The 12,526-nt window shown below is 35.7% G+C and overlaps 1 protein-coding gene and 1 pseudogene across 1 annotated transcript in view; both read right to left on the bottom strand.

Annotated features, from left to right (window-relative positions):
• Lrriq1 (leucine rich repeats and IQ motif containing 1) overlaps nucleotides 1-12,526 on the bottom strand; it is a 152,734-nt gene that overhangs the window by 32,770 nt on the left and 107,438 nt on the right. The window lies entirely within an intron of this gene.
• LOC127212615 (mitogen-activated protein kinase 3-like) lies at nucleotides 525-4,331 on the bottom strand (annotated as a pseudogene).

Consider the following 12,526-nt stretch of genomic DNA (forward strand, 5'->3'; position numbering starts at 1 on the left):
ATTACAAAAAAAAAAAAAAAAAAAAAAAAAAAAAAAAAAAAAAAAAAAAGAAGAAGAAGAAGAGAATAGGGTTTGGCGGAAAGCTTATATCATAATCAGTGCTTAAATACAATTTTCTTTTTTTCTCCTATTTATATTTATTTATATATTAGATACAGACATGGGGAAGTGGGGATGGGCACTGGGTCTCCATTTCGAATTGCCCACACACAGAAACAGCAAGGACTTTACATGTGACAGCTTTGAGAGGGGGAAGGGTTTGGCCTGGGCCTGGCTTCTCAGGGAAATTAACCCTTGAGACCTAAGAATGTTCCTTCAGGGAAATGGGGTGGAGTTTCAACAAGCTAAGCAGGGCAGAGCTTAGCCTGCGTCCCTACTCAATGTCCTCCACCCCTCCGTAGTATAGGTCACCGGGCAGTCAGAGCCCTGCCATTCTAGAATGGTCAACCAGAACTAGGGCTAGCAGGAGTAGATAAAGGCAGAGCAGCAGAGATCAGCTCTGGGGCCACCTCACCACTCAGACCTCAGAGAGTGGGGCTGGAGATTGTAATGGGAGAAGCCTGCCTAAAGCAGGAGACCCCAGAAAAGTGAGAGAAGGTGGCAAGGCCCACCTTTGGTCCAGCCTGGGCTGCCGGGGTCTGGGTTGAGCAAAGTTTCGTTTTCTGACAATCTGTACAGAAGGAGCAGGTAGGAGCAGGACCAGGTCCCTGGCAACAGGGAGGTCTGTTCATGTTAGAGGGCCTCTTGTGCCCCTGGCTAGAAGCAGGCTGTCTCTTGAAGATCAGCTCCTTCAGCTGCTCCTGGGCAGGGGGTGGGGGCGGGGCTGGGTGGGGGTGGGCAGCGGAATTATCCAGCTCCATCTCAAAGGTGAAGGGCTCCTCGGCCACTGGTCCATCTGTCAGGTCACAGTACTGTTCCAGGTAGGGGTGAGCCAGTGATTCCTCTACTCTGATGTACTTGTTGCGGTTGAAGGTTAACATCCGGTTCAGCGGGTCAAGTTCTTTAGAGTCAGATATGGGAAAAAGGTTGGCCAAAGCCACCTTGGTTTCAGTGGGATGAGACTGTAAGGTAGTTCCGAGCCTTCGTGTTGATGATACAGTTAAGGTCCTCCTGGGACGGGCAACCCACAATACCCACTGTGTGGCTGAGCTGGCCCAGGTAGTGCTTGCCGGGGAGCATGTGCAGGTAGGAGAGCATCTCAGTGAGAAAGCAGCCCACAAACCCGATGCCAATGCATTTGGAGTTCAGCATGATCTCGGGCTCGGAACCAGCATGTGGCCATATACTTGGTCAGAAAGCCAGTGTGGTCATGCTCAGGGTCAAAAATCCGAGCCACGCCCTAATCTCATATCATAAGGTCGCAGATGGTGTTGATGCGCAGACTGGAGGGCTTCGGGTCCTGGTGGAGCACACTGGCTGAGTGTTTGTACTTGAAGCCCGCCAGGATCTGGGAGAGGAATTAGCAGATGTCGTCACTGCTTAGTTGCTGGCTCTTAAGCAGCTTGTACAGGTCAGTCTCTATGAGGTCCTGAACAATGTAAACATCCAGCATGGTTTCCAGGGTGGGTACTCTGAGAATGTCTCAGATGCCTATGACATTCTTGGATGCCCATGACATTCTCATGACAGAATCGTAACAAGATCTGGATTTCTCTCAGTGTGCACTGGCAGTAGGTTTGGCGCTCGAAGTGGCTGATCTCCTTAACAGGTACTCTTGTCTTGCACACGTGGTGGAAATTAGAGCTGACCATGCTGTACACGCACTCACCAATGTACTGCAGCTGTGTGTAGCATGGGCCCAAGTCAAATTGCTGTCCCTTCACCACCTCCACCTTCTCTGGAACCCCCGGGCCTACCCCAACGGCTCCCACACAAATATTTTCTTTAGCATGCCATTATTGCAACAGATTTGAATAATGGATAGTTATCCAAACCTATAATCGTTAAATCAAATTTACCAGAATAAAAATTGTAATCCTTGAATATTGATCATTATAATTTCAGTGAATTTCATATGAGCTGCTTCAACTTTTATAGAGCTCTTACTATTTGTCAGGAACTTTCTATGTAACAAAGCCCTAGTTGAGACACTGTGGAATCCTGAACTTTAAGCAGAACATGGGAAAAAATTACTTAACACATGTTACACACAAAAAAAATTCAGAAAAACTGTTAAGTTCTAAGAGTAATGAATAAAAGAATATAAAAAAGAGGCTTTTTTTTCTCAAATTACACTGTTAGTTGGGACAGGAAGTTTTGCAAATGGAGCCCAGTAATTACAGAAAGCAGCTTAGTGGTCAGATCTACCTCCTAGACCAGTGGTTCTTAACCTTTCTAATGTTGTAACCCTCTAATACAGTTCCTCAGGTTGTGATCACTCTTAACCACAAACTTGTTTTCATTGATGCTTCATAATTGTAATATTTCTATAGTTATGAATCATAATGAAAATACCTCTGCTTTTCCATGGCCTTAGGCAACCCCTAAATAGGGTCTTTTGACTCTCAAAGGGGTCCCAACAGATTGAGAACCACTGCCCTAGAGCAATGTTGCTTTATACGACCTGGATTTTCTGAAAATATTTTTGTGTGTGAGGAAAAGAACCTTCTGCTAAAACATAAACTTCAAAAACCATTGACCAGGTATAAAATGGCTAAATCTTAACATGGAACTATTTGCTAAGTTCCCAATCAAATGCCCACTTATATTTTGTCTTCACATAACCAAACTGCATCAAAACACATTAAACTAATAACTAAAAACTGATGATTCAAAATGATCCTATCATATTTTCAGTTAAACTGTAAATAAAATTATATGCATTGCTCTTTTCAGGTTGTTTAGTATGGAACAACCTTTATCCAAGCTAGCATTAAAGGAATTTGAGAATATTTAATATCCAGTGATATGTTCATTACAGATACTTTTTCCTTCTTGGGATGCATGTAGGATGAAACAAAATAAACATTCACAAAAATAATAAAATGTGGTGGATGCATCTTCTGACCACAAGACCGAAGAAACCCTTCGTGATTGGAGGATAACTCAATAGAATCCAAAGACGTCAATCAACTGCCAAGAGAGAAATGCAACCAGTAGTTCTACCCAACTGCAAAATTTATGAACTACTATAGTGACCAGCAGGTTAAGAAGTCCCGATGGGGCAACAGTGGCCCCTTACGTCTTGGAGGCAGCCAACAGTCATCAGATTGGGTCTTTTGTCCTTTCAGTAGGAGGAATTCATGGCAGTCACTGTAAACCTAGTTAACTACCCCGGTAAGCTCATAGACCGTAGAGAAGAACGCACTACTGTCACTTTCCTAAACCAATATAATTTCCAACTTCATTTCTAAAACATATCCTTATACACATAAGTAAATGTAGCACTCATATGTCATTAAAGAAGATTCTTTTTTTACCAGACAGACACCTTTGAAGAAAGCAGCAACTGGTCAAAATAGAATAAATGACTGTGGTATGTCCAGCAGCAATTAATATATCTACAACATAGGTGTTACACCTAAGGCTCAGGGAACATTGTACGAAATAGGAAAGAAAGATGATAAAATCTGGAGGACCAGGAAATACTGTTTTCTATATATGGCAGGAAGGAAACTCCCATGGAAACCTAACAATTAGATAAAAGCTATAGGTAATTGATGGTTGTGGAGAAAGGAATAATAACTCTTCCTCAGGTTGAGCTTCCTAATAGGTTGTCTAATACCAAGTGGTCATCCCTAAATGCATACATATATGAGTAACAATAAATGGACTTAGTTGACTGTGTGTGTGTGTGTGTGTGAATTATACCTAAAGAAGAGGAGGTCATGAATTTGAGAGGAAGAAGAAGAACCGAGGAGATGGATAGGGAAGGAAGAAGTACAAAAGATTTAAAGGAAGTACTCATGTACGGAAGCCTCAAAATAAAAACTAAGTTACAACAACACCAACAAAACAAACTTATTGTGGCAAGCTGTAACATGTTACCAACATTGTAATCATTTCACTTAATGCTAAAACAAATTCTGTGAGTTCAAGGCCAGCCTGTTCTACAAAGCAAGTCTAGGACAGCCAAGGCTACACAGGGAAAACCTGTCTCTAAAAACAAAAAACAACAAACAACAAACAACAGAAAACCTAAACAGACAAAAAATCAAATTCTAAATAGCAAACACATTTTTAGGGATAAATTAGAAGCAAAGGTGGAGTTATTTGCCTATGGTGACAGTGAGGAGGCTGGAAGGCAGCTCTTTATTTGCTGTATCTAGTCATTCTCATAAACTGATACCATTCTGCCTCTCGGCACCAACTCTGTTCATTGAACTAGACATGATCTGATTAAGGAAATGGGCAATGGACAGATTTCTTTGAGTCAGACAAAGCATATAGGTAAGAAATTGTTAAAAACATAAAAATTTAAATATTCTAAAGCCACCAAACCTCTTGGAAACTAAATGAGTATTTTTCTCTAAGAAAGAATCAATAGTAGAGACTTGTTAGGAAAAACAACCACTGTACAATTCACTGACAGTAACTGTTGCTATGAATGTCCCTAGACAGATGTATACAAACTAACCAAGATATACCATGCAGAGAGGTAGCATATGCAATTTACACAAATCTAGGCAGGCTGAGCAGCCTTCCTGGCTAGGAACTAGGAGTTACGCTTGTTATGGGGAACTCTCAAGGGTACCGTGCAATCAGAGGTCACAATCGAGGCAACAGAAGCAATGTCACCATATCACAGAATGGGCCAATTCAGAGCGGGCTCATGACAGTCACTGAGGTCAAGGCTTGCAGCAAGTAATTGTGTTAACGGGACTATTCCCTGTATAGTTTTAGAATTGTCATCTGAACAAACAGGTCCAGGTCATCTATAGGTTACATCTGAGTTCTTTTTCCTGGTACTTAGGATTTACTTTCTAGTCTTAATCCCTTATAGTTTTTTATCTTACAACTGAAACTTTGTTTTGATCAAATAGATGCATCAAGAATCTCTGTTGTTTAACTAGCATTCCAGTATCCAAGCAAAACACTTCATTTCAATCTATGCATCTATCACTTAATTTGTCAATGTTATTTGTTTGGAAATGTTTTTAAAATTCTGTCACAGTGACAATATAAATAACTTAAACCCAATAATTTAGTACATTATACTTAATTACATTATACTTAAAATAATAAAATAATTGCATGCCCAATTTAAATAGTTCAAAATTCATGTGCTATTACACTGGTAAGCAACCAAAATTCAAAAATTACATTTTGGAAAAAAAAGTATAAAACTTATAAATTGTATTTAGTATGTAGAAAAGATATTTATAAACTAGTCAAAATACTATTTAAATTAAGAAACAAGAACACAACATAAGCAAAATACTTTCCTTTAAAATTATGAGTTTTATTGCATAATATTTTATAATCTCCTAAAAATTTTTAAATTTTATGAGTTCAAAATATTTTCTAATAATAAAGCCTATTGTTTTCTTGAATCCCTAGTTAACATGTTAATTTAGTAGCAAATATTTAAAGTACCCACATTGTGCTACAATTCTGATTATGGATTTACATTTAACATCTAAAGTTTTGTTTATTATTTTGAATGTATATTCTTATATTTATACATAGTTTCCACAAACAATGCTTGAGAAAGACTTTTTTTTCTAGCAGATTTCACTCATTTAAAAACTAAGTCATTTCCAAGGGATGGGATAAACATTGAGATGTAACAAGAATAAATTAATAAAAAAAATTTAAAAAAACCTGTCATTTCATGACTAACTATATTTGGTAATGATTTCCATCTTGTTTTTTTAAAAAGATTTATTTATTTATGTATTTTAAATGTTATGTTTTAAAAATTAATCATATTTTTTACATATATATTTATATTATTACACATATGTACAATAAACTACCTATAGCAAGAAGAGCCATTACACAATCAAGAATTATATAAATGTTACATTCTTAGTGTTTTGGCTATTTGTATTTGACAGTTTTTTTAATATATTTTATTAATTTATTCATATTACATTTAAATTGTTAGCCCATCCCTTGTATCTTGCTTTTAAATGCCCTTCAGTTTAACATTTATACTGAAAATAGGTATATACAATTCCATGCAAATGAATTCCAAAAGAAGCTGACCATAATCCAAATTATGATTTCCTAAACACACTAGCAATTTATCACCATTCAGTTGAGTAAAGAGAAATGCTTCATTTTTCACTACTTTTCAGTTAATGTATCATCAAAATGTGAACCTTGGGAGTGCTGTGCTGTGTGACACTCCAAAACATACAAATCATCTTTATAGTGAGTAGTTGTCATTTTTGAAAGCATTCTTTAGAAAGTGATAGAGAAAAACTGAGAATTTGTTGTGTGATAAATATGTCATCCTTGTCAAAAGTGTACATTTCAGCTTACACATCTTGGGGTAAATGTCAATTTCAGTTACTTTTCTCAATATACATATTTTTTTCATATCATACTTTAAAATTTTAGTTCTACTATATTTTTAATCTATGACTTCATTAGCTCCACAAGGAGGAAAAATATCAACCCTATGTTAAACATGAAACTGTTATTTTAAGGAAACACTTCTTGACCTCATTAAAACAATTAACATTTTATAACATTATATTTCAAATTCAAGTGAGGGAAAGTAAAAAAAATATATCAAAGCAAACTGTAGTCAATTACATTTTCAGATCAGCAAAATGCACTTGTAAAAGTCTTCCTGTCCTTAATTCAATTGTCCAAGCTACTTTAACAGCTCGGAAGGTGGTTAGAGACATCCCTGCCTGCTGTGTGACAGCGACAAGCCTTTCTCTTTGTTGTCCTTCTGTCTTTCCATACATGTAAATGCTAAGAGAGAAATAAGACTACATACATGCTGGTATCTATATCTATATAAAACTCAGCTTCTTTTAACATAACTTGTTTGTGAGAATACTAGTGAATTTTTATAATAGCAGTATTGTTACATAGAGGACATTTTAAAATTTATAGTCTGAATTAATTTAGTAGAAGGGAAATGAGGAATTGTACTGCAAGTTTTGTTTTAGAAATACCTGCTGATCTTTAATCATCATGCATGAATAAAAGGAATAGTACCTTGACAGCTTAAATGTGGTCATGCAAAGAGGTAGCACACTATATTTTTATACCTCTGTATTTAAGAAAGAATTTCTTTCCTTTTGAAAGAATCTAGTGAACCCCCCTTCTCTAATTCTATGGCGTTTGATTTGTTTCTAAAATTATCTGGGTTTCGCACTCTTAGACTTGGGTCACAACCTTATCGAGGGACAGGAAATAGTTATCAGGTCACCCAGTGGTCAAATGAAAAGGGATTTGAAATGCTTCAGCATTTCAAACAGTCCTAATTGAACTCTATTCATTCAAATGATTGACTTCTACATGGAAAAAGTTGGAAATTTTTTACTAGGAATAGTCACCCTACACCTATGTGATTACTGAAAATTAAGAAAAATTTTGTATTAGCAAAATATAACACTGTCAGCAAAAGCCTCATATGTCTACAAAAGCAATGAACTTTGGAACCCGCATGAATATTTTAATTAACAATACTTAAATTAAACTCTCTTGGTAGATTCAAGCAATATAATTGAAGTGTAACAAACAAAAGGAACTAAATTATTTTTATGTTATTTTTCTTCTAAGTACCTTTCAAACGGTGGTAATTTAGCAGCACACTTTATTATCACACAAGATAAAATCATATGATTGTTTCTGCACTCAAATGGTTAAGGTCATGCACATGATAAGTTCTCTTCTCTTCTTATATCTGCTTGATACTATTTCAAGTAACTATAATTTATCTCTGATGATTAAAAAGGGGAAAAAAAAGAAAATAGGGAAATGAAGAATAAATATTTTAAAATACTCCATATAGTCAATTTCCCTGAAATTCAAATCATTATTGATAATAAAAATGGTAATTTTTAAAAGTCAGTACTCAAATGTGTGGTTTTTTTTTTTTTTTTTTTTTTTTTCTTTTACAATAAATCTCACAGCTTGAGGAAGTTTTAAAAACCATATGGCCAGGGAAGTAAGACAACCAACCCCAAGTGGTGAGTGAACCATTCATTCCTAAACATCCAAAAGCCTATGGATAGGACTTAGGAACCTGAAGACTGCCTGAAATAAAGGTGTGATATATTTACATATCCATCTACCTACCATTGCCGAAATTAAAAATCAGCAAGGATGCTTTACTCCACTAAATTGGAGACCAGCAGCCCTATCACTGATAGACAGAAGGTTGGAAAATTAAGCACAGATTTTATTTTTAAGTTTTATTTTATCATAAGAAACCAGACCATTAAAAGTATGTAACCAAAGCTGGAGTGTGTGCACTGGAAGGCCCCTGCAGTCTTTTACAACTTTTCAGAGGCTGTGGTTGTGAACTGGGTTTGCACTCTGCCAGCAGAGCAGATCTGACCCACGGAGAGCACTCTTTCAGATCAACACTGCCTCGGGCCTTTCTGCTTTCTCCAACAAGTCTTACATTTCAGGCATCAAGTTGAATTTCTTCTGGAGATGATTAACCCAAACCCATGACAGATTTTTTCCAAGATATCCAACCCCTTATGTTTATTTTATCCTGGCTCTTTTTTGGATGTACTGGACACAAGTAACTTACTCATTTTACATGTTAAAGCACTGGTGGAGAGCCATTAATTCCCTTAAAAATGAGAAAATATTTCAATGTGCAGAGCTTTATTGTGATTTTGCATTGAATTTTAAGAAAGCTGTTTCTTCTCTACTATATACTTGAAAAAAAAAAAAAAGATTTCATTGCATCTCAAGATACAGATCTTACACTTTTGGGGAAATGCATTCTTGTGATGTATTAAAAGACATAATGTTAGAAGGATCAGTTTCTGTTTCCGTAAGCTCAGTTTGTAGGGGGTTTCAACTAACCTACCTCTTGGCACACCTAATTTCAGTTAATAGTCAAAAGAAAACCTATAAAGGGTCTATTCTCCTTCTGCTATGCCAGCCAATCCCAGTCACTGTTTTTAATTCTTTAAGTTTTCTTCTTATCGGTGAGATGAGCAAATCAGGTGCTTGATGTCATACTTGATGTGGGGCTCTTAAACCTCAAGCTGCTTACATGAATTTTGAACATGGCTATAGGTTCTTTAAACAAGAGTTTCTTTTTTTTAAAAGAAATATTACAAAAGATGAAGTCACCTTAGACTCTGAGAACATATTAAGACCAAGGATTCCAACTGAAATAGAATTATAATCATAAATATGAGTTGCTTTAAAATATTTTACACATTAAATTATTTCAAATTTATTAACAGGCAGCATACGGCAACATTATATAGTATTTAGTATTCTTATATTAATAGAACTATATTCTAGGAAAAGCACAAAATGTAAAAATTAATGTAAAAATCTTAGTTTCATCATAGAACCTGATAAGAAAAATTTTCTAATTAAGATGTGTAAATTCAAATTTAACATTATATACTAAGAGTACAAGATATCTCATCAGATAGAAATGTGTGCACGTGTATATCTGTGCAGGCATAGTGGGAATGGGCACGCTATGAACTGGGGAGTAGTTCAAGTTTTCACACCACCACAAGCACAAGTCCACTTGGATGTAAGCAGGACATTTATTCATTCATATTGTTTACAAAACTTCTAAAGAGTATTTCACATAATCTTTTCCACTAGAGAGAAAAATCTCATAGTCTATGGTCATAGGTACAAGAACCACAGCATATAGTTTTAGGAAACTTCAAGTGATTATCAATTCGAATATTGATAAATATCTTTAAAATGTTTTAAGATGTTAAGTACTAGCTTCGTAAGAATTACAGGAAATCAATTCAGTGTCTGTGCTGAAGAATTCTAGAAGTGTTAGGTTTTCTCTGTACTTGAATAAAATGGCAATGCAAATTTTATTTTTATAAAACATATATCAATATCTGAATCAAAATATTTTATCGCTAAGTGAAGGATAAAAACTAAGTTAATTTTTGTAATTAGATTTATTACTGGAATGTTTAGAGAGATCAGATTCGTCTTTAGTTCATGCTTCAGTGGGCTACCTGAGTTCAGGACCTCGTACAGGGCGCAGAGAAGAAATGGCCAGGGACAGCATACACACCGGGGTGGTAGGTTAATGCCAGAAGTGTGACTGATTGATTGATTGACATCACCTTGAAAAAATCTGGATTAGAGTAGTTTATTAAATTTATCCAGGTAAAATTTTAAGTAGAATGCATCACTGACTATATTCAGCATTTTGCTCATTTGCCAGAACCTGGAAAATTCCTTTGCACTCAAAAATAATTCACTAAACAGAATAATAAGTGTCTCACCACACAGTCACCTACTTATGCAAACTATATCCCATATGAAATATATCAAAATGTATCCAGTTACTATAATAGAATTAAAATTTAAATATAATTTTATTGCAAATGGCTACTGTTTTTGATATTGGCAAGAGCTAAGTCTGGTTCTATTGCTTTATGTGTACTAATTCATTTGCTGAGCTTTGAATTACACATGACTTATCTAATGCTTACCTATTTTAAAACTAGGAAACACACACAGAAATGCTAAGGAACATAGATTAGATTTAAATCCAAGAGGCCTGAGCCTGCAGTCCAACTTTTGAACTACTAGGTGGCTGTTATATTTTTACTTCTTTAAATAAAATAATAATGTTGAAATATTTTTTAGACCATAGTGAAGCTCTAGGGTAAAACACAGGACCTTAGAGTTTTCCCCAAACTAATAAGAGATCTCTATAGAAAAATAATAATCATTTAGCTTTCTTTGCCTCATAAGACACACATTGACCACATGTTTAATTTTATTCTTTCAGCTAATATTTGGAAATGTATGAAACCCTAACAATGAAGGACTGATATTTGTGCTAAGGTTTTTAAGGCCAACATCCTTAGAATTGGTTAGGCTTCACGAGGATATCATTGAATGAATTAGGAAGTCTGTTAACTAGATCTCAGGGTGGCTGACACAGTAGAACATATAGCTTGAATGTGAACACTGAACATGTAAGTTGGAAAGAGGCCAGCATCTGAGTTTGAGGAATAGCAATTGACAGAAAGAGGGTTTCTAAGGAACCAAGTTTTTTTTAAAAAGTCAGACATATATATTAATCCACCAAACAGTTCCTGTGTGCCTAGTAAAGATGAATCCATTGTGGTTAGTGGGTCCTAAAGGTTGGAGGCAATAGAAATCTGACCAAGATTTGATCCCTGGCCCTGAACAAAACAATTCGGAGAAGACAGATAATAACATTTAGTCACAGGACAGTGTAGAAATAAGCGTGAGGCTTGGCACATGACGAGGTGAGATGAGACGAGATGAGAGAAAAAATGGTATTTATTTGAGTAAGGATAATTGACACTGGAAAATTGAGGAAGCCATTGCACATAAAACTAATGATATTAAAGTATGGTGATTATATATGTTTATTAATATTTGAAGAAATATTGTAGTGTAATATTCTCAGGTTGTATTTTGTCGACGGAAAAAATTTTACGCTCTCTCTCTCTCTTATTCTACTCTCTCTCTTCTTACTCCTTCTGTCTCTGTCTCTCTCTGGGGTGCCCCTCCCTCTTTTCCTTCTCTCCCCATCCTCATTTAATAAACAACTCTACAACGTAAAAAAAGAAAAAAAAAAGAAAAAAAAAGAAATTTACAAAGTCAAGATGGAAGGATAGGTTGGATATAGGAAACCAAAGACACTATATTCAAATACCTGTGATTTTTTTACAGGAGAACATGGATTGGCTTTAAGCACTTTTCAATGATAGTCCACAGTATGGTTTAGTAGGACATGTTTGGTAGGCTTTCATTTTATCTTAGCCCTTCTGAGTGGGGTCAGGAAGATGATGCAAAGACAAACTATGTTACATAGTGACATGTTAACTCAAAACAAAGAAACAAAAAAAGACAATGGAGAAAATAAAACAAGAATTATGGTTTAGGAGGACATACCAGTAGAAAGACAGATAATAATAGCTTTTACCAGACTGATGTATAGATCTTAAAATGAAGTGGGCTATTTCAAAGTGAAATGTGTGGGGGCACATGATATGACATATGCGGCCAGTGCTTAGATTTAAGATATGAGGCTTACCAAAAGGAATGATTTAATATTCTAAGAAAAAGTAAATGATTAGCGATCCTTTGAACAGAGATGTAATACAAAGAATCAAGCAAGTATGGAGTATGGAAAAACACTTCATAGTAAACAGGTATTTCAGGCTAGAAAACATGTAGAAAATGTTACGGGGGGGAAGGAAGACTGTAAAAGGCATGGTTGTGATCACTTACGACCCCAAGTTTTGGGAAAGATTCACCTCTCCAAGAGGATCCCCCACGTAGAAGCTCTATACTCTTTCTTTTTTGTTTAATTTTTTAATTTTATTTTATTAATTTATTCTTGTTACATCTCAATGGTTATCCCATCCCTTGTATCCTCCCATTCCTCCCTCCCTCCCAT

Source organism: Acomys russatus, chromosome 31 (assembly GCF_903995435.1).
Source record: "Acomys russatus chromosome 31, mAcoRus1.1, whole genome shotgun sequence".
NCBI lineage: Eukaryota > Metazoa > Chordata > Mammalia > Rodentia > Muridae > Acomys > Acomys russatus.